Source organism: Podarcis bocagei, assembly GCF_964188305.1.
Source record: "Podarcis bocagei genome assembly, chromosome: 10".
NCBI lineage: Eukaryota > Metazoa > Chordata > Lepidosauria > Squamata > Lacertidae > Podarcis > Podarcis bocagei.
Genome location: NC_138135.1, coordinates 74,206,183 through 74,230,063, shown reverse-complemented (window position 1 = coordinate 74,230,063; position 23,881 = coordinate 74,206,183). Strand labels below are relative to the sequence as shown.

The 23,881-nt window shown below is 41.9% G+C and overlaps 1 long non-coding RNA gene across 1 annotated transcript; it reads left to right on the top strand.

Moving 5' to 3' along the window:
* The first annotated feature begins 17,087 nt into the window (after nt 1-17,087).
* Nucleotides 17,088-20,586, top strand: LOC308596214. The gene is made up of 2 exons (XR_014012410.1): nt 17,088-17,207; nt 18,918-20,586. It is a non-coding gene; the product is annotated as an uncharacterized lncRNA (long non-coding RNA).
* Nucleotides 20,587-23,881: the final 3,295 nt, after the last annotated feature.

The following is a 23,881-nucleotide window of genomic DNA, read 5'->3' as shown; positions in this document are numbered from 1 at the left end:
AAAAACGTTTTTTAAAAAGCATTTTCTCAGCGGTTTTTTTTTATATGTGTGTAGATTCCACCTAGGTTTCCACGCCGTTCCACAAAGAGCACACACTTTACTAGTAAATCTTCCATGGTGACTATGTCCAGGCCAGAAGGATGGGGCAGCTCCTACCATACTTTGGGCATGTCACCTAGAATTCCATGCCTGAATAACATAATTAGTAACACTTCCTGTTTTATTGAATCAGACCACTGAGCGTGCACAGTTCTCATTGGGCTGCTTTTTTATTTTATTTTGCAGGAGATGGAATTGCCATCTTAGGTGGTGGTGGTTTTTAGAAAAGAATAGTTCTTTGTACTGAAAACCTCAGAGTTCATCCAAGCATGCATCCAAACAGAGTTTATCCCAGTGGCCTCGTTTTGGCTCCATTCCTGTTGATACCCTTCAGCTATTTGAGGATGTGGGTGGCCATTCCATCCCCAGGTCTTAAGATCTATGTTGATTTAAAAAAGCATATCCTGTAAGGTACTACATGAACACTGACCTCCTTCAAGGGCTGTGGCTTTTAAAAGGCCAAATACAATAAACGGAAATGTTTCAAACCTTGGGCCTTTTGGAATCATCATTGAAATTATGCCCCCATCATATTTCATGCTTAGCTTGACATTACAGTGGTGCCTTGCAAGACGAAAAGAATCCGTTCTGTGATTCTCTTCGTCTAGCGGTTTTTTCATCTTGCGAAGCAAGCCCATTGACGGATTAGCGGATTAGCGCTATTAGCGCTATTAGCGGCTTTTAGCGGCTTATCTGCTGATCGGATCAGCTGATAAGCGGCTTAGCGGCTTAGAAAAGGGGGGGGGGAGAAAAACCAGCAGGAACTCGCAAGACATTGTCGTCTTGCGAAGCAAGCCCATAGGAAATTCGTTTTGCGAAGCACCTCCAAAACGGAAAACTCTTTCGTCTAGCGAGTTTTCCATCTTGCGAGGCATTCGTCTTGCGGGGCACCACTGTACATCAATTCCTTTACGAGCGATGATACTGTTGTGACATGGATGGCCTTCCTGCGGGGAAAATAGTTGCCATGCTGCATCCATCCCTACATTTACATTTTGGTAGATGTGTTCGACAAGGAACAAGGTGCTGTGTATAGCAACCTGGTTTTCCTAGGCTGAACTCTTCATCTTGTTGTTGATGTTTTTCCACTGCAGTTAATTTAATCAAGGCTCATAAATCCTTAGTGCCAGATACACACACACACACACACACACACACACACACACACTACCTTTCCCCTTGCTTCTCACGTTTCAGACAGGCCAGCTATTTGAAAAATAGCTGCACTATGAATCGAGAATCTAAGACAGACTCATGTCACAGCAGCAGTGCAAGTGGCTGACATATGAGCTGTCACCCTTTATCTCAGGTGGCGAAGCTCTTTTTGACATGCATTTGGCATTCCTTTACTCGGGTACAAATCCCTATTGCAGGAGGAATGAATTGCACTTATGCTAATGAATCATGTGATTTTAGCGGCGAAGAAGTACTATAATCAAAATCAGCGAAAGACTTGTTCATCTGCTTATGTTGTTTCTTATGTGGCAAATTATAATCAAAGACTAGTATCAGATTTTCCTGTTTACATGTTCTAGATATTTCCCTGTCCCCCATGTCTTCCCTGCCTCCCTGCTTATCTGTTATTGTTGCAGCACCCTATTCCCACCACCATTTAAAATTCTTTTGTCTCTCTTATATGTCAATCTCAGCCCATCAGGGATGGAAAGATGTCACAATTCTGTGTACCAAATCAGGCAATATAAGGATGTCAATGAGGACAATTTAAGCCCGTTGAAAAAGCAAGAAAGAGAGAAATAAATCCATGGTTAAACTTTTCGCCGGCATTAGTGAACATTATCAAAATGCGGACCACTTCCAAAAATCCCAAAGAATACTCAGTGTTTTTGCTTAATTTTAGCAGACTATTTACAGAACCTTGACTATCACCTTCTCTGCACACAAAATCCATGTGTATACCTATATTTCAAACTTCATTTTCAGTAAGACACCATTATAGCAAGACTTCTCTTGAAGTAATTTTTAAATTAATTGGGCATCCAGTGGACTGGCCAGCTGGGTGAAGCAATACAATCAACAAACCTGTTCAGGACAATAAGGATTATGGAAATAAGGAAATGGACATAGCCAAACACATTTCCTTGTAGTCTGGAGATGCTCAGGAATCTGTCTTAGGTCTCCACTCAGACTGGCATGGCATGTTGCCACATAATACATTTACAGTATTTATTACTTGCTTACTTTATATACCACTTGATTGTAAAAATAACTTCAAAACAGTTAACGAAAAGAATAAAACAAGGAAATTAGCAGTAAAAAACAATTTAAAACATTCAAAAAATAATTAAGATCAACAGTAGGCTAAAACCCAGGTTAAAACACATGTCAAAATTCTACATATCTGTGTAGGCTTGCCTAAACATAAATATTGAAAAACATAGAGTGAAGGAACCTGCCTTATTTCAATAGGCAGGGAGTTCCAACGTGTTGGCGCTATCACATTAAAAGATCAATTTCTTACCAATGCAGAACAAGTTTCATGTGGCAGCTGCAAGACTGCCAGTTGCACAGACTCAAGCAGTTGAATGGGCATATATGGTTTAAGGAGATTTTGCAGGTAAACCGGTCCCATATGGACGCTAAAATATAGTACCCTCCTGTGGGCCTTCAGTTGAGAGTTTTTGGCTCCATGGCAAATGGTCAGGGAGGATGGGAAGTGTAGCTCAACAACATGAGGGGGGCTTTAGGATCCCAACCCCAGATTTCAGTTGACATCCAATAAAGCCATACTCTGGAAAAGCACATTCCAGTTCATAGATTCCAATTGTCTACTCTACGTATGCCTAACACTGAATATCTCCCACAGAGTTTATGATGCTTCTGGATGAAGTATATAATACACAAATAAAAAATATGGACAAAATTCTGAATCTGGATGGATAAACATAGCTTTAATTGTACCAGTAAAGTGAGAACCCATTAGCAAATCCTCGATCGCCTGTTTCTTATCTTACTGTGTTAATTATAGCATTTCAGGTTTTATTGTTAAACTATTAATGCTGATATTTTTGGCTCTTTTGTTACATGCCAGAGCTACTTACCACATTCTGGGCAATACTGACGTGCTCTCTCAGTGAAAGGTTTCATTTTTAGTTTAGCTGTCTTCTTTTATAGATGTGCTGCTATGTTTCAGCTGGGTTTTCTAACCATGCTAATTGCAACCAATCTCGGCACATTAATACCTGTCCCTATTGTATATACCATGTATAGCTCTTGTCAGCTGCTTTAATTGCTAATTTGCACACATATTCCCTGAAAGACCCCACAGGTAGGGGAAATGAGAGCCTACCAAAAGTCTGGCAGATTTTACTGATCTTTTGAAGCTGTATAAAGATTCCATTCACAGTTCCTTGATAATATGATTTAAAATGTATTGGCAATAAAACAGGTTAGCTTAATTCATTGAAGCAGAGTGCATTTCTGACCCCTGCAATTCAAGGAAAAGTTCCCCTGATGTAATTATATTTTCTGGGAGTACCATGGTGTTATAAGGAGTCATCAAAAACTTCCCTTGCCTTTATTTATACCAAGCTTTTAAAGTACAGTTTATTTATTTATTTTAGTACAAACTGAATTATCTACTGTGCCCTAGACTTCTATATTGACAAGCTTTTGGGGCCTGTGGGCATGTTTGGAATTTTGAGAAAGTGCTCTGGGGCCCAGTCACAAAATGTTTGCCATGGGGGTCACAACTAAAGCAGAAGAAAAAGAAAGGACTGAAAAATGGAGCAGGCTTAAGTATAATTGTTTAATTCACACTGAAATGAAGAATGCCTCTCTGGTTTGAACACTGAAATAGTCCAGTGGAGTATAGTAAGCTAGAAGCAGCTCTCTCACTGAGTTAATGATTAATGTTCTCTGCTCTTTACACATGAGTGTTTAACCTTTGACCATGTGATTAAGGTATTCAATCGCAAATCTCCATCTTGAAGGGAGTTGCCTCCTTGGTCTTTCTCTGGATGGAGGTTCATCTGCAAGACTTTGGAAAACATTGGTATTATAAGTGTTAAGTTGTGGGTGAACATATCAGATGACACAGTGATTCTTCAAACAGCTCTTCTTTATTCAGATGCCAGAACAGAACTGAACTGAAGGGCTCAGTCAGTCTGCTTATATAGAGCTCCAGAACAACGTAACTGTTGCAACTTTCTAAAACTATCCAATCACTGAATGTCACTTTCAATCCTTCATTTGCATAACTATCTACAGTATCCCCCTGCTGGCACAGGGTGAGAACTTCAGTACATAACAATAAGTGTCTTTAAAAGAAGCATAAGTTAGGACAAACAAAAGGTTGAAGTGTGAAGTGCTGCAGTTAAGGATTCCGGCCACTCCTCCTTTCCTCGGGTTTTCTGTTGCCCGCTCCCTTGCATTCCGTGCTCACTGAGCAGGCTCGTTCCACTTTGGGCTGTTTTTGTCTTCTCTCTAAGTTTTTATTTATCGTAATTCCACAAATCAGGGTTTCCCCACCACCCAAGCCTGACCTCTTTCTAGAAAAAGAGGTGCTGGAACTCACAGTGAACACCCCACTTGTTCTCTTGTAATGGCAATGGTGCCTACCTGAAAGGGGCTGGAACTGAGTTCTGGTGAGTTCTGGCTGAAAAAAAGCCCTGCTCTTCTGCAAGGACGGAGTCATTTTGCCTACATAAGGAACAGCATGTGGAGAATTGGGTCCACTATTAGTCTATAATGATAGGATAGATATAATCAGAGTGAAACAGGTTACTATGGTTTTCTCCTTACCATTACCTGTGTGCCAGAGATCAGCAGCACAGACTGAAGACAATACAAAACTCTATACATTTGTTAAACTTTGTGATATTTACCTTATAGTTTGAATCTGTGGTTTCCTTTCACCATTAAATGTGCTCACATGTCCGCCATATTAACAGATCCACACCTATTTAGTTTTCTGATCTTGGTCCCTGTTTATTTCATATACAACTTCATAATTATTTTATTTTTTTCAACTTCTTATATTTAAGCTATATAGAGTTTCTGTTCTTTAAAAAAACTTTTGTGCAAAAATAATGAAAACAATTAAAGTTAGAAGCTTCTACCTCAGGTTTAGCATCTTGCTAAATGTATGCAGCTATGTGACATGTTTTGCCTTGGCTACCTCGATTACAATTGCCTCTTTATTCTCTGAGTTTGGATGGAGCCCTCCAAGTTGGCTGGCTCTGGCAGTTTGAATTAGGGGAGCAAGCTTGCAACCATATTGGGCTTTCTTCCTTTTCTCAAAAGCCATTCCCCAGGGAGTTTTCTGCTTTACTTGAGGAAGCAATCAGTACAGCTAGCCCAGTGAGCAAAGAGAGCTGTGAAAAGCCTTGTGATTATATTTTACTAAATTTAGGGGACCCATGGGAAATTCTGATCTTGATGGAAGAACTAGGGTTTTGTTGAGGTTGCAGCAAAGGCAAATCTAATTTACCAGGCCCAATTCCAAATCTTAAGCTATGAATGCTGCTATTTTGGATGTCTACTTACCAAAGAGTGGCTTCGAAATTCCTCCGTGCCTTTGCTAAAATCCAAACCCAAAGAAACATAATCTATTGTAGGAGACTGAATCTATCCTGTCATCATTGTTGCTAAATGGAAAATTTATGCCAATATGATTTCTACTGCAGATGGGTAAATATGTCAGCTTTGGTTTTTCGCATCTGCTCACAGACACATTTTTGCAAAGCAATTTCCCATAATAAACAGCCCTTTTGCATGTTATTTTGCATGTTATACACTAGTGTATAGTGTATACAGCGGGTGGTGCTGTGATCTAAACCACTGAGCCTAGGGCTTGCCGATCAGAAAGTCGGTGGTTTGAATCCCCGCGATGAGTGAGCTCCCGTTGTTCTGTCCCAGCTCCTGCCAACCTAGCAGTTCGAAAGCACGTCTCAAAGTGCAAGTAGATAAATAGGTACCGCCCCAGCAGGAAGGTAAACGCCATTTCTGTGCACTTCTCTGGTTTCGCCAGAAGTGGCTTAGTCATGCTGGCCAAATGACCTGGAAAAACTGTCTGCGGACAAACGTTGGCTCCCTTGGCCAGTAAAGCAAGATGAGCGCTGCAACCTCAGAGTCATTCGCGACTGGACTAAACTGTCAGGGGTCCCTTACCTTCATACATTCTTAGGCATCCTTTCCATTGCAAAGTTAAGCAAAGTGTGAATTTCAATGGCTAGCTGTGTTTTTGTTCATGTACTGAAGTGTGAATTAGGCGGGTTTGCCTTTAAGTGGAATTTCTCCTCCATCCTACAAAAGGAGTCTGAGTTTCATAGAAATCCCTCCAGGTCATAAAAAGTCAATTAACATTGATAGAATGATCGGATCCAACAGCTGAATGACAAATACTTAAGAAAAGTATAATTGGCTGATTTGAAACTACATCTTCAGGCCATGCTGCGGGGGAACATAGGCAATTGTTTTTGAAGTGATAACTTACCACTTACTAAGCTGACTGACTGTATTGCCATGCCAAGTGGTGGTGGTAGGATTGCCACTCCCTTGGTTCCTCAGGATTTTGATCGCATGTAAATTGTTAAAGAGTATTTAAACTTGATTGGAATCATGAGATATGGACATCAATGGAAGTCCTGAATAAGGCAACAGAATGCAGTGAATGGGTAGAAGGGGGCATCAAACGTGAATGAAAGAGAACCAATTCACCCCATTAAAGGTATATGAGTTACATCGACTCAAGGGTGTGTTTGCATGCTAGACGGATGCGAAACTCAATGCCAGTGCCACTGTGCAACTATTGTCTCCAAATGTCTGTAGGGTCATTTGCTTCAATACCATGGAAATCAAATACTCTGGAGAAGTCAGATAGGAGGGCAGGGGGAGAGAGGCTCCCTCAGATTTCCTTCCAAGGAGACAATTAGCCTTTCCCAAGTCACTCACCGTTTCATATATTCTGCTGATCTTGAGAAACCCACTTTTGGTGCCAGTGCCAAAGTTTTGTTGACAAAGTATGAGAAGCCTTTATAGACATTCTGAATGATTACAGGGAAGGCATGGGGAGGGGAGGAGGAGGAGGAGACCATGGCAGCTGGCCAAGATGAATTCATTGAATTGGCAAAAGCCCTCCAGACCCATTCAGCTGTGCACATTCCCTTAGAGCAGGGATAGGGAAGCTGTGGTTCTCTGCAGATGATGCTGGACCGAAGCTTCCTTCATGGCTGTCCCAACAGCATCTGGGGGTGAGCTCTCCATCCTTGACTTAGAACGCTTGGAAAGAGCTGGAGTTCAGCTGAAATTATTTGTGTAGTTTCAGTTTCCTTCTCACTGAAAAACAATGATTACCCATTTGCCATCTAAAATTTTAGTTGCTGGTTTTCATACAAGCCCTGCACACAACATGTGGCTTAGAGAGAGCTGTGCAAGGAGGTCCAAGGGAGCATTTTAAAAGGTACCAGAGGCTCTAAAGTCCCACAGGGCCACAAAACCCCCAGAGAACACACAGGGGTTGTGCACTCCCTGAGCAGGAAGCTTCTCAGATGAAGTGAGCAAAAAAATAGCTAGGTTTCTTCATTTCCTGGTAATCCCCCCTATGCAATTGTTGGGATAACTGGTGCATAAGGCAGGGCTGTAACCAGTCCTAGTCCTGTATATGGAGAAAGACTGGCATGCAATGCCTGCGATCAGGACCATGCTCAAGATGAAGGTTCAAATAACACAGGATACCCTATGAGCTACCTATTGGCTTGCTCCTCCTTTCTCAAATATTTACATCTTTATAGATTGCATGAAAATGATCATCCTACCCTCCCGTTAATCACCTTTGAAAGCAAAGTTTCAGAGTATCTGCTTACCATATCCAGTTGATTATAAGATAAACTGTTTTGTTTTTCATGTTTTGTTCCTAATGAATGTTTATGGCCAGCCCAATGTTCAAAGCAGAGTTACTTCCTGAAGCCCTTTACAGGAAATGACACTGGAGTCAGCACAACTACTTGTAAGGATGCCGTTTCATATTTCAATGTGTGCGTTCCTCATACCAGGCAGATGGGCAGACTGAGCATATCCATGTTCATCTGTTTGGGGTGCAAGTTATTCACAAGAGGCAAGCCCTCAGTTGTAATTTGGCTTAAATCTGTTCAAAGTCGATGGGCATCAGGCAGCCTAGGAATAAGAGTTCAGCCATTGTTATTAATCTATGCAGAATAACAGCTGGATGCAGTCAATATGTAATGACAGAACAGCTATTAATACAAGTTTATCTTTTCCCAAGGTTCAAAGAGATGGGTGTGTCCCCCCAAGTCCAACAGGAAATAAATCTCCTTAAATAATTATTAATTTGTAGGGAAATCCAAGACTAATATGACTGTAAATTATTGGCCAGGATTCTTGGTCCTGTCACAGCAGAGGCCTAGAAGCAGGCACTCTCTGGATGCCCTCTTTGGCATTCTCCTTTTCCTCCTTTTCCTAGCTTACCCAGGTGAGGGGTGGAGGGCTCCCAGGAGCCTCTGAGCTGGGGCATTAGGCTTCAGACCGTATATGCTACTATGAACATGCACAGAGTCTAGGGTGGCCGTATGCCCTATTTGACGTAGACAGCTTGAAAATATTCTCCTTTTTGAAGGGCTGCCCAGTCAAACTCTAGGTTAAGATAAACAAAGATAAGAAGGAAGAACAAGGACAATGAAGTTGCTCTTCAGCTCTTAGTGGGCTGATTGTGCCCAATCTCCTGCACTGTTTAAATGTGTATTCTATTTCTATAGCTGAAAGAGAGAGTCTTCTCCCTGAAGTGTCTCCACCCCCATCGTTCAGCCCGGATACTGAGATCCAGCTCTGAGGGCCTTCTGACGGGTTCCCTCACTGTGAAAAGTGAAGTTACTCTTCTTGGCAGTGGTGCCCTCCCTGTGGAACGCCCTCCCATCAAATGTCAAGGAGATAAAACAACTATACAACTTTTAGAAGACATCTGAAGGCAGCCCTGTTTAGGGAGGTTTTTAATGTTTGCCTTTTTATGTTTTTGTATGTGCTGGAATTCACTCAGAGTGGCTGGGGCAACCCTCCCTGATGCGGGGTTAAATAATAAAATTATTATCATTAAAATGATAGTCATTATTTCTAAATTTTCATCTCTACATATAACTTAGCACATGCTAATTTGATGCAAACCAGCACCCTCTTTCTGTTGATGCACAACCTCTTCTGTGTTACATAAGGTAAAGGTACCCCTGACCATAAGGTCCAGTCACAGACAACTCTGGGGTTGCAGTGCTCATCTCGCTCTATAGGCCAAGGGAGCCGGCATTTGTCTGCAGACAGCTTTCAGGACATGTGGCCAGCATGACTAAGCTGCTTCTGGCAAAACCAGAGCAGTGCACGGAAATGCCATTTACCTTCCCGCCGGAGCGGTACCTATTTATCTACTTGCACTTGACGTGCTTTCGAACTGCTAGGTGGGCAGGAGCTGGGACCAAACAATGGGAGCTCACCCCGCCGCGGGGATTTGAACCGCCGACCTTCTGATCATCAAGCCCTAGGCTCTATGGTTTAGACTACAGCGCCACCTGCATCCCTCTGTGTTACATAAGCAGCCCCTATAAGAAGGGTACCGAGAACTATGGGGATTTTCTTTCTTGTGGTCCTCAGTCTCCTTGGACGTGGCCACATATAAGAGGTGTTTGCAGACTGCATTCATTGAGCATACAATCTGTGTACCTGTGTGTACAGTAGCTGAACTGTACAAATCAGCAAGTGTATACTCATTTCACATATACAATTATTATTGCTGTTGTTGTTGTTATTATTATTATTATTATTACTATTATGTATTTATACCGCACCTTTTTCCCTTACAGATGAAATAAAGGTAAAGGTAAAGGTACCCCTGCCTGTACGGACCAGTTGTGTCCGACTCTAGGGTTGTGCGCCCATCTCACTTAAGAGGCCGGGGGCCAGCGCTGTCCGGAGACACTTCCGGGTCACGTGGCCAGCATGACAAAGCTGCATCTGGCGAGCCAGCGCAGCACACGGAAACACCGTTTACCTTTCCGCCAGTAAGCGGTCCCTATTTATCTACTTGCACCCGGGGGTGCTTTCGAACTGCTAGGTTGGCAGGCGCTGGGACCGAGCAACGGCAGCGCACCCCACCGTGGGGATTCAAACCGCTGACCTTTCGATCGGCAACTCCTAGGCACTGAGGCTTTTACCCACAGTGCCACCCGCGTCCCTTACAGATGAAATAAGAACTGCTAAAAACATAGAAAAAGAATAATTAAACATAAATAGAATTAAATCTCTCAAATCTATTAAAAACATACAAACAATCACAACTTATTATTGTATATTTATTTATATATATTATATAGACACCCTATTTGACACCAGGGACTCCTTTTGGGAAGAAGGGCAAGATATAAAAGCAATGAACAAATAAACAAGTCACATACAGATGTTTTTGTATGAGAGACAGCTTGTACCTGTGTTCAGTGTCAGGGGTCAACAAGCCTATAACCAAACTCTGCTTTAGGCAAAAATGTTAGTGGCAATTCTGCTATGAATTCTCTACTTCATGTCTTCACAGGCAATACGCCTCTAACCAAGGCATGCAGATCTAATAATTCAGATCAGACAGTGATACCCATTCCCATCTGGGGATGTGTGTATGCTTAAAAGCAAAGGACTGGTTATGCACTGCAGCCATATCTGAAACTTTAAACTTCCACAATACAATTTTATTCCCCACAATTGCACGGCATATTTCCCCCATAAAATATACATAGATACCTATTAATGTGTAGTCCCGGCTAACCTCTGCTTTAAGTGTGCGTGTAGGGGGAGGGGAATTCTATTATTCCTGTTTGTAGACAAAATGGGGAACAGATCACAGCAAGCTAGAACAGGAAATTAAAAAGTAGGTGTGATCTCTGATTTAACAGATCTCTTTTAGCTCTCACCCCATACCACTGGTTTTCTTACATTCACACACCTATTTTGTTTGCTCTATTTAATCATTTCATCTTATGTCTCATTCTCCAGAATACCAAAGCTCTAAAAATGTGTTGCTGGGAAAATGTTGGCTTACGTCGATTCATCTTAACTATTGCCCTCGTGTTCTTGGGCAAAAGTTGATTCATTTCCCAACTTTCACTTTAGTTTCCTTTAAATATTTTATTGCCCTATTTTTATGGCTCTGGGAATAGCAAAGTGCTGTGTTAGGCTAGGATTATATAGGGTGATGACCAACATTAGTGATACTTGAGAGTAGATCTATTTATTTCAATGGGTCTACTCTGAGATTGACTAATGTAGCCCCTGTTTGTTTCACCACTCTGAAAAAATGGTGTTATCAGCAAACATGGCCATCTTGCTGTATTTTTGCGTATTGCACCAAAAACTATATATGGATGCAATTTTCTGAAAATATAGATGTCACACACTCCCATCTCCTTTATATTGATGAGAAGCAATGTTTTTTCCACATTTTTCACTAAAATACAAACAATTCTCACTTATGAACAACACAATTAAAAGAGATTAAGTTTAGTTTATGGCAATAATTTTTAGTGGTACATTTGCATTTTTTACTACTGATCCAGTCATTAAACAGAAATGCCTAAAATATGCTTTGCTTTAATTAACAAGCTGGTCTGTTTATAAACAAGTGGTTTTCACAGTTAGACAGCATTATTTAGGATAATTTAAAATTACCTATTGGATCATTAACATTTGTAAGAAAGAAGCAAATGGTTTTCCCATCCTCTGATATGTGGAACAATGTTAATACTGTTTATAAAACATAGAGTGGGTGAACTTTTCTGTTGCCCTAATACTGACAGCTTCTGCATGTGTAGCTGGCCTTGGACCAGGCTGCCTGGAGCATTGCTTTCTTCCTATATACCAGCCAGATAACTGTGATCAACTGGAGAAGCCTTCCTGCCTGGCCCATAGGGATGGATGAATATGTCAACTTTAGTCTCTCCCTGTTAAGTTGTGGGCGAACATATCAGACGACACAGCGGTTCTTCCAAAGCAGCTCTTTATTTGTAAGCTGGAACAGAACTGACTGAGGAGCTCAGTCAGCCTGCTTATGTAGAGCTCCAGAACAATGTAACTGTTGCCATTTTCTAAAACTATCCAATCACTGAATGTCACTTTCGATCCTTCATTTGCATACAAACTATCCAATCACTGAACGTCACTTTCGATCCTTCATTTGCATAACTATCTACAGTATCCCCCTGCTGGCCCAGGGTGAGAACTTCAGTACATAACACTCCCAGTCTCCAAATTTGGAGATTCCCAGTCTCCAAATTTCCATTTGTTTTCATCACTCCGCTGGCATAGATCACCCAAATGTATCAACAGAAGGCTCACCAATGGTCTCCCCATCACTAGCAGAGCCTGGCAAAGTCCCCCAAACAGGGCGTTCTGGGGTCAGGGCAAGGCTAAAGCAGACCTCTGGGCCTGATCTAGACCTGATCCATTAAGCCTGCACTGGACTTGATTGCTGAACTAACCTGAAGCTGCCACAGAGTCAGACCCAATCTGTCTGCCCAACTGGGTTCAACTGCTGCTGCTGCAGCAGCAGGTTACGATTGCTCTGAAAATCAGGAAGGGATTAGCAGCTATGTCTTTGTGACAGTTGCAGTTGTGGGGAAAATCTTACCTGAAGACTACCTCCTACCCAGATCTGTCCCTGTTTCCACGTGGCTATTAAAGGCACAGGAACATCTTTCGCTATTGGCATAGGAAATTCTTATTAGTAGTAAGCATTCTTAATGTCTTTCAGATTCCCATGCATCATGAGTTTGTTAAGAAGACTGGAATGTTAAAAAGTGGTGTCTGCTTATTTAAATAGGTTTCTGCAACCTCAGTATTAAATAATTACACCCTTTAAAAATAATATAAAAAGGAGAATATTAAATCACAGAGACATCAAGAGGAGGAATTATTTTGCCTGTGAAGTTTAGTTGTTGCTGCTGGAAACCTCCTAGGAGAGGTGTAGCATATGCCAGTAATTAATTACAGCTTGGTCCATGGCTTGTTCACACAATACCTAAAAAAAAATGGGAAGGTAAGTGTACATCCATTCCTTGCCCCAAATAATTCACACTGACACCATGTTTCAAATCTCAAAAAAGGCCTATAGGTATCTATAAATTCCAAATGTCCTTTGTCAGAGTTTTAAGACAGATTGCCTTCAGCATGTCTTCTCAACTCCCAACATTTGTGGGCAATCAAGGGCAATACTCATCGTAAGGAGCAATAAAAAGTGATCCCTCATTCAACAACTGATGTAGCATGAAAGTTAAAATGCAATCCAGATTCAGAAAAGACGTTTGCCCCGAAAAATGCTCAAGAATTCCTTAATGATGGGAATGCCCCGAAGGTTGCTTTAAGTGGTTTTGCCTTTGATGTAATGTTAGGGCATGAATGTTTCATCTTCTTTTGCATTATGGATAGAAAACTCGGCCATAAATAGGCCTGTATTATATTTAAGTCAGAGGGGTACAGTACTCTTCTAGGTCCCAGAATGCGTTCCAACAATCCCCACCTATGCTATTTCTATGCAACATTTAGAAATTTCCTTTTCACCCCACCCCTCCTTTGCAAACCATCCATACTGAAAAGGATAGAGAATGCAAAGAGGTAGAACAGGGGCAGGAGGAGAGTGGCAGTCCGTAGGGACAAAAGGAAGGACTCAGGTTTATTACTTGACTGAGAAGAATAGCTTTCAGGGCCAAGTCAGACTGAATTGGGGGCTGCATTTGCTTATTCACCTTTGCCCATTTGGGTACATCAGGGCAAACCCAACTGGTGCTCTCCAGACATTGGGACCACGACTCCCATCATCCCTGACCATGCTGGCCAGGGGTGATGGGAGGTAATATACTGGTGAAGGCTGGTCACCGTCACCATGCAGAAAGTTGGGGGTGGTCCATCATGTGTGTTGTAGTTCTAGACGAGGGATGGGGAACCTTGGATTCTTAATTTGCTGTTGGACTGCAACTGCCCTAATCCTGGGTCATTGGCCATGCTGGCGGAGGCTGATGGGAACCTAGAAACATCTGGAAAGTACCACCTTGACTGTGTTCCTGAAGGTGTGGGAGAAGTAGAATTCCTCTCCTCCCACCAATGGACCCATTTCAACATAAAGATTAGACCCCAACCCCACACTATATGCATGAATATTACAGACATGTTAATGGCAGTCTTCATCACATTTCATTTTGGCCCTAAATAGCATAAGAATCTAGAAATTGGGGGCCCTGTGCCTTCCAGATTATGAGTGGAAGGACTGAATCACAAGTTTGCAGTAGAAATATCAGCTTCTATGCACTACAAAACAGTGTTGTCTGGGGAGCAAAATGCAGTTTAAATAGTATCGATACTTTGCTGAATGGGGACTATGCACTGTAAGTGTCGTGGTGCTGGTCACTTGCATCTTCTGATCTGCTTGGTCCTGTGTTGAATCAAACTGTACAGGGAGTTAAGGCACTGCATGGAGTGTCCAAACAGGCTTTGCAATGGGATACCTACCGGTAGGTGCTTTTATAATCGTCCCACTGTGCTCTCTGCTGTATTTCCATGCCTTCCTTGTGATTTTGCAATTTCCATCTCAGAGGATCCTATTTCTCCCATTGCTGCAGCCTTGGATCTAAAAAGAAACCAAACAGGGCTCTCTGTCCCTCTGCTCTGTTACAGACTGACTCCTTTTCTCTGCTAACAATCTCTCAATGGAAGGAAGGACTCACTCCCATCTGCCACCCAGTGCAGAATATCTGCTTTGTTAATTTCCCATCACATTCCTTTTGCTTTCCATGATGGCTCTTCTCCCAGGCAATTTCCTGAGCACAAAAAAACTGGCTTGGCCTTTATTTTGACATTGCTAAATCCAGCATATGGCAGCCCATCTTAATACTCCGTGCATTGATTAAACTCCAACACCCATGAGACTGAGGAATTTAGGGGAGGATCTGTTATCCAGGAATTTAGAGGAGTCAAGGAACTCACAAACCCATAACAATGTTCTAAGGATGTGGGGCTGTGCCACTGACACCACTGAGTTTGCAAGGCTTTCCAGTCCTCAATGTCCATGCATTGAGCATGGATGTGCTCAGCAGGGAAGCTATCTGCAAAGACCTCCAGGGAACCAGGAATCCTGATGGAAAGGATTGCAGCTCCCAGAGAATCCTACATGCACATGTGCACCCTCTACACCCACCCACTCAAGGGTGGTCCATGGAAGCTACACCACGCTGTGCCCCCCCTTTAATTGTGTGCTTTCGCACAAGTAATGCATGAAGGGGGTTGATTCTTGCTTGGCTTCTCATTCTGAGTTACTCACTGATCAGATACAAAAGGGACTGTGTTGCTCTTGATCTGCCCATGCCTTTTTACCTACTGACAAGCTTGACAACCCAATAGTTTCACTGACTGACTGTTTCCTGTCTGCTTGCCAGGCCTGACAAAGCCAGCAGGAGAATCATGTATTTTTATGTCATCATTTCACCTGTTGGAGCCTCTAACTGTTGCTTTCATAACCTGGGAAGGTCTGTAATAACAACTGCCTTAAAGGAATAATACCTCTTAGAATCTCTTTCTCATTGATAGCTAGTTGATTGTAGGGTTTTCATACTCTTTTATCTACACTCTTTGCTTCTCATTTCAGGATCCCCTTAACATTTGAACTTGACATAAATTACTTGACAGGCCACTTCCATATATCAGCGGAACCAAAAAGGATGAAAATGCCAAACGGTAATGGGCAAGGCAGTTAAAACCACTTCCCTACATACTATGTCTCTGGATCGGAAGTAACGTTAAAGTTTTATGTCACCATTTTAAATTTTAATCTATCACCAGTGCATCTAGACACATGTTGACATTTTAATGTCTCAGATGACATAGGCGTTTTGTCAAAGTATGGTACCCATTAGCAAAGTATGTTGTGCAGCAATGCAGAGAGAGCGCATCACTGTTTCAGCACAAGAAGGTACAATTCTCCATGCCCTGATGGTGGCCAAGAGATTGGTATTGAGAAACTGGAACAGCAGTGGCACCTCTTCTCCCGCGTAGCTAGGATCTGACACATGTAACAAGAGAGAGAAGGGCTGCTGTAGCTCAGTTACATGCAGAATGTCCCCAAGTAGGGCTGGGAGGAGGCCATGTCTGCAATCCTGGAGAGCCACTGCCAGATGGACCAATGGTCTGATTTGACCTAAAGCAGCTTCAGGTGTTCCTAATCTAATCCTACAACCTTGCCTTTAGAAACTACAGTGGTTTAAAGGAAGGGGATGGATTTTACACTCTACTTCAAGGAGCTCAGAATTAGCCAAAAGTAAGGAACTGACTATTCATTTCCCCGCTTGGCACAGGTATGTTCATACATTGTAATAGCAAAACATACATACTCTCTTGATGCTGCTTTTAAAAAAGGGGGGATGCAGAGCAATGCAACTGATAACAGAAGTGTTAACAGCTGATAACAAAAGATAACATTTAGAATAGCCTTTGAAGCAATAGCAACACAAACAAAGAATACACAAATCATCCCCCCCATCAAGATGGCTTAGAATAAAAATCCAGTAATCAGATCCAGCTCAATGAATCAAGACCAAAATGCAAAAGCAAACCACTTCCATCAAATTGTCTCCACCTAGAATGCCTGTCTGTAGAAAAGTACCTTTTATCCCATTTGAATTTACTGCTCAAAATGCATTAAAATACAAGACAATACATCCTGCAAAGCAGTGCTGGCAATAGCCAGACATTTTCCATTTATTACTGCATTTAAAGTATGATTCCCAAAAGAGTCTGGAAGGTGAGCTTGTGGCTCAGTTCTGAACCACTCAGAAGTATGTTGTCATGATTAGAAAATCTCTTCTGGAAAGTGCATCTAAACAAGGGCAACCCCCCTCCCCCCTTTAAGAATGTTTTATTGCCCTGCACATCTGTTCTGAGATTATCAAACCTGGAAATAATAGCTTTTTGCATTGTCAACCCCACCCTGTAATTTCAGGAAAGGTCTGACCGCAGAATTCAACCAGGAGATCTTTATTTGACTGGCCTCTTGCTGAACTACCATCTCAAGGGAGGAAGAGAATGAAGAGTCAAATTGAGTTATGCAGTTAAATTCTTTGGTCAGTATCCTGTGTAAAAAACTGATTTAACCTTTTTTGTAGTTGCATTCATAGAAAATGCTATGAGAGTCCATGTGCCTTGAAGTGCAGGTCTCGTCATTGTTGCACATTGCAGGTATACTATCAGTAGCTGGCTTAACTGCATCATGTTCCTCATTCAAAAGCAGTGTGACTCATTTTTGCACATCTTGTATACTACTGGATGTATTGCCCATCAGTTTCTATAATCAGTGACTTCTTTCCTTGAGCTTTTTTGATGGTGAAGACACTTACATACACAACATGCACTTTTCACAATCACAACAGCTGTTGCGCTGCCACTTTTCTTACATGTAGGAGGGCTGCCTATTCATAATATTATATGCACAACATATTTGGGAAGCTGACAGGGAGTGTTCCATGTAGCTACTGTAATATTTAAAAGGTTCTTATCTTGTAAGGGTAAAGGTAAATGTACCCCTGACCATTAGGTCCAGTCGCAGACGACTCTGGGGTTGCACGCTCATCTCACTCTATAGGCCGAGGGAGCTGGCGTTTGTCCGCAGACAGCTTCCAGTTCATGTGGCCAGCATGACTAAGCCACTTCTGGCGAACCAGAGCAGCGCATGGAAACGGAGCGGTACATATATACCTATTTATCTACTTGCACTTTTGAACTGCTTGGTGGGCAGGAGCTGGGAATGAACAATGGGAGCTCACCCCGTCGAGGGGATTCGAACTGCCGACCTTCTGCTCGGCAAGCCCAAGAGGCTCAGTGGTTTAGACCACAGCACCACCCACGCCCCTTTCATATCTTGTAAGTCTACCCATATGTGTATGATGTCTTCTGGTACGCAAGAATTGCATGCATACAGGATAGTGCTGAACCTAGCTTGTTCTCTAAATCAGATTTTTGCCCAGAACTTAGTGTTCATTTTTCATGGAGGGTCCTATCTTTTCCCTAACTGTTCACAATTGTTCAAGTCTGTTCACAGTAGCTTCCCAGTAGTTTTCCTCATCTGCTGCTGCCTCACTAGCCATTTCCCCATCAGTTCAAACAAATTCAGCCACTCAGGGAGCATATACTATATGTGATGCTGTCACCTTGCACTCAGTCAAATTTAGGCATGCACTGATACTATTAATTCCATGAGTAAAAGCATCTTCCTATATTGGTCACCCTGATGGTCCCAGCCAATCAGGGATCACTCATAGGAATTGAGCAGTTTGCCAGTCCTTTCCTAACAATTCCTCAGAAATGTGGAATTTTAATTCTGAGGAACAGTTTTGTGAAACTTTTATGGCCTGGTGCTCATTTGAATTTGGTTTAATGTCATGGAATTCATGTGGGACGCAATCATGGGAACACGTGGTTCAGCTTTGCTACCCATAGAAGGTGTTCAATCAATCAAGAAAAACATGATCCGAATAGCCATTAAGACTATCCCGCAAATGCGTACAAAAAGGGAACATATTTGTGTTTAGTTTCTGATGCAGAACATTTGCACCAGTGTTCTGGTGACATAAACCAATTTTTCCATGAGCAGAAGACACTGTCCCCATATAGACCAACCCATCATTAAACTGCTATTCAGCTACTGCATTAAAAAATAACCCGGTGAATTGGGCCACTGTGAGCATAATAATGCATATTGTGTCTTTCAATGCGCAAAGCGACTCATTTTTCATTGCCCATGGACTTACTTTGGCAACTCTCTCTTTTTTTGACAGCCAGAGGCGACACTCTCCCAAAGTCATCACAGCACTCCAGGAATGCTTGCGCTGCAGATGTAGAATCAGCTGAATGCCAAACTCTTTTGTTCAGCTGTCAATGCCTTTTGTCCCTGCAAAAATCCTTAGAATACTTTTGGTTTGGGAGAGGCAGGCACTTACATGCTGTTGACTGAAATGATTCACGATCTGATTGAATCCGAAGCCTAAGTGTAACTTTTATGTAAACCAGATTAATTAGTCTGTGCCTGTTAAGTCCCTCAGGCATCAGCTCTTGGATTTAAAGCATCTCAGAAAGGCTGAACTCTGCAGAAATCTAAGAAGGCCTTGACCAAGCCCATCCCCAGAGTATGCAATCCATGGCTCTGATTCATTCACTTGACTCAAGCTCCACTGCAGCACCTGCTGCTCTTTCTGGTCTTTTGAGGGCAGAACCAAACTGTCTGAAGACACATTGCATGCTGATGATTTCAACATTAACGAAGAGGTCATGTGACCTGAAGAACCTGCATTTGTTAAGTACTGCTGCTGAACAATATTCTCTCTAAGGCACTAATAACCACGCTCTCAACCCAACACTCCCTTTGCCCTGTTCTTTTTCCACAGGCCTTCCGCCAAGAGAGAAACTGAATCTGCTTGCAATGGGGTAGAGATGTTACCATCACTCCAGACCTCACCCCACCACCCGCTATTAAAGCCTTCAATTCTGAGGTCGCATATACCCTCCATAAACATAATACTTAAATCTCCCTTTCTCCACTCCCCTTCTTGTTAACATTGCCTTTTGTTTACGTGCAGTTCAATGGATGATAAAAACAGGAAACCCATTAACTTAAGTAAATAATTCCTTCTTATTTGGATCTATAAACTATACATGGACATAATGTTAGTGCTGAGCTGAAACAGGGAGACACATTTAGCAAATGTTTTGCTTCCCATCAAACAACTCCTCCCCCCCCCCAATGATTTTTCCCAGTGGGTGTAAAATTGTTCACAAGGGGAAGTGTTCAGGAGGGGAGGGACTACGTCCATGTCGCCAAGGCTATTGCAGTGTTATTTCCTCACCCTGATCCACAGAGGGATCAGGATGAAAGTCAGCCCTGCCTTGAGGGGATCCTGGCAAGGTGTGTTCACTACCCCTCCACTGCTTTCTCTGCTGATGTGGCACATCTGTCAGCAAGCTTACTGGGCTCAAGACCCATGCTGGGTGATGATAGCAGACCTGCACTCCTGGCTGGCAATGAAAAGGTTCATGCAGCAGAATAAGGCCAGGGTCATTGTCTTAGTTCCACGGGCAACAGGGATGGACACTGTCTTTCTTTCCTCCAATCAGAGTGTGGACTATTGGAGCCAAAACCGCTGCAAGATTGGCCCAGCCATGTCCTCTGCCCCATCTCTCCTCCCTCCTGCCGCCAGCTCCAGTTTTAGAAAGTTTATCAAAGGGGAATCTGCTGCAACGTATTGGATATAGTATTCTGAATTGGTTTTGTCATTTGATTTGCCAACTGTGGTTGAAGTCTACATACTCTCCAACATTTCTCTGATAAAAATAGACACCCTATTCAATGATGATGATGATACCTCACCCATCTGACTGTGTTGCCCCAGCCACTCTGGGCAGCTTCCAGCATATATAAATCATAATAAAACAACAAACATTAAAAACTTCCCTATACAGGGCTGCCTTCAGATATCTTCTAAAGGTTGCATGGTTTCTTATCTCCTTGGCTCAGGGGTTGCATAAGTCCATACCCTCCATCATTTCTCCAATGAAAATAGGGTTGTCTTCCCATACCATCCAACATTTGTCTGATGAAAATCGAAACGTCCTAAGGAAAAGCAGGATGTTCCAAGATCAAATCAGAAACTAGGACAGTTTCTGCAAATCCAGGACTATTCCTGAAAAATAGGGCCTGAAGTCAGTCTTTGTAGGAATTTGGCTCATTAGATTGATATGGAAAAAGAACACATAACACACACAAATGAGGCTTCTGAGAGGAACACCGCATGCATCTAACCAAGTGGCGCAAAACATTTGCTGGCCTTGAAGGTGAAACAATTTAACCCTCTTTATTGTTATATTCAAGCTTATTTTTCAGCCAGAAACTGCCACCAAACTGTAAGTTATATCCCTGCTTTGGGCCAACAGTACAGAAGGCAGATGGATACAGAACACAGATAAAATGGTTCAATGCCAAACAACCTCTTTCCGAAGACCCACAATTACTCCTCCGTATGCCTGCTTAGACACAATCTCCTTAAATCACTTGTCTCTTCATTGCTTTTCTGTTATCTCAATAATAACAAGACCGCAGTTTTTATCACCTTCGCTAATCTCTCACGAGGACAAGAAGGGAATCTTGTAGCAGGAAGGCATTGGTGATTTAACCAGTTAAGGTTTTTATTAGCTTTTTCCACATTTTAACTGTACTTCCTGATATAAAGCTTTATCTATCTTTTATCCTGCTTAGAAAAGCCGGCTAATAAAAACCCACCTTAGAACCAATAAGCTTTTCGTAGAACTGCTTGATTGGGGGTGGGGCTGGGGAGGAAGCGAAGGATATGTAAATTAGGAGTCATGTGAATGGTAGCTGTGAGTAAGAACCACTAGCCCATTGCGCACATTTAATCAGATCTTGTGGAGAATGTGCATATAGCCTGCCTACGGAGACAGAATTCTGCATATTCTCTGGCCAATATGCAGAGTCCCCAACAGGACTTGGGGGACCTGTATAGCTAGTTGGAGATTACGCATAATGACCAGAGAATGTGCAAGATATTTCCTGAGGCCTACGGGACAATTTCTTACTTGGGTGTTAGCATTTTTGTTTTCTGTGAACAGATTATCTGGCTGGCCATAAGGTTGCAATCCTATGAAAGTAATTGCTATCCACGTGGATAAAGTAGGTATACATAGGATCCGATGGCATATCTGTCTGCTAATTTCCAACATACATTTGGAAAGTTAATAGGATGTTCAAAATCCGTAGACTTTTTTTACAAGGGTTGTGTGAACCGATCTCCAATTGTGCTGGAATAAGCTGGGCAAATTCTCCTAACCAACCACTTAAAGAGGATTAGAATTCATTCCCAAGATAATATAACTTACGTTGACATGAAATATTAACCAATTTAAGGTTTTAAAAAACCCCACAGATGCATAAAAATATATGATTTATTGACAGATGTTTCCTGTGCAGGAAGGCTAATCTCATTAAGGCAAAAGTTCATGGAAAACAGCCATATCTAGTTGTTATAAAGATACAGTGAAAGGATATGTTAAGTAAATTGTTTGGTTTATCAGCATTCTCTTAGTAAAAAATAAACAAACCCCCAGCCACTCACACTGTCCCTTTAGCAGTAAAAGCAGTCATGACTAAAAGCAAAATCCTGATCACCCACGCTTTACTCCATTTAGAAACCTATAAAACTACTAATGTAGCCGGTTAATGCACTACTTCTTGAGATCAATCCATGAAAGATCTCCTTTGCTCACTGATTTAGTTGATAAGACATCTAGGAATATTCTGATATTTGAGTTTTCTGTATGAATGTCAAGTCCCTACTCGTTAAATATAATAGCATTTATTGAAATGTCTGAATATATATATTCTTAAGGACACGTGAAGTCTTAAATGTTGCTTTCTGTATTATATTCATGTAAATTTATTAGCAGGAATTAATTTATGCTGGCTTTCTTATATGGTCTGGGGAAAGACTTGCTCCATTTATTTTAATTCTGCCTGACTTGCTCTCGTTCTTTACAATGGTATTTCTTTTTATAAGAAAAGAATACTTTTCTTGTTGTTTTTAAAGGTACCTTTGCATAATTTGTCACAGAATTCAGTTGTGGGCAACTTATAAAATGGCTTTTTTAAAAAAAAATCCTTCAGAATATATGTATTGGGAGTGTGGGGTACTGTACAATAAAATCATTTAAACATCATAGAATTATAAAATACAGATCAAAGAATCAACACCGAATCGAAGCAATTCTTTGAAAACATTTATTAAAACAGAAACATTTTCAGCGGTGGCTGATTTCAGTGGGATCAGTGTTCCAAAGTACTGGTGCCATGTTTGGGTTGGGCGCAGAATATGAATGAACTAGGAAGAATATATATGCGCCACATTCAATCTCCCTCTCCCATGTCTGACGAGACTTTTTCATTCACACCACATCTTTAAGAGGACATATTGCTCATGTTTTGCCGCCTTATTCCTGCCGAGTGGTTACCAGAGCACCTGATACGCCTTAAATGAAGCCCAGCTGTAGCAGTTGAGGTGGGGAGGTGAGGAAGTGAGAGCTAATAGCTGCCATTTGTCAGAAAGCTGATGACTGAATCAATCTCAATTTGTCTCCGAATGGGTCCTGTTGGGGAAGACGCAACTCTTCTTCTTTGCTTTAATCAGCACAGACCTTCTCCCTCCGCTCCCCCTGCCTTCTGCGGAAGAAAAAGAAAAACAAGCGCTTCCTTCCTCGTGGAGCATGAATAGTCTGCACTCAACAGCCGAGCCTCCCTCTCACATCTCAACCTCAAAATGTGCTCTTTCGAGGCATATTGTGCTGTGTGGTTTGGACATTCCTGATTAAAGCATTTAAAAGTAAGGAAATCATAGTTGGAACAGAAGAACCTTACTAGAAATAGAAGTTTATAATGCTGAGGGCCTTTCCCTTACTAAGCACAGGTACCTGCTCTAACTATGCAGACTGGTTTGTTTGCTGCTCAGATTAATAATAATAATAATTTATTATTTATTATTTATACCCCGCCCATCTAGCTGGGTTTCCCCAGCCACTCTGGGCGGCTTCCAACAGAACATTAAAATACAATGATACACACATTATGGCACATTTTATGTTTTTTATTGCTTTTATTATATTTCCAGTTGTTCTACCTCACTTTGGAGACCTTTATACACACATACACACACAATTCTAGCCTGGCTCCTCAAAAAGCACT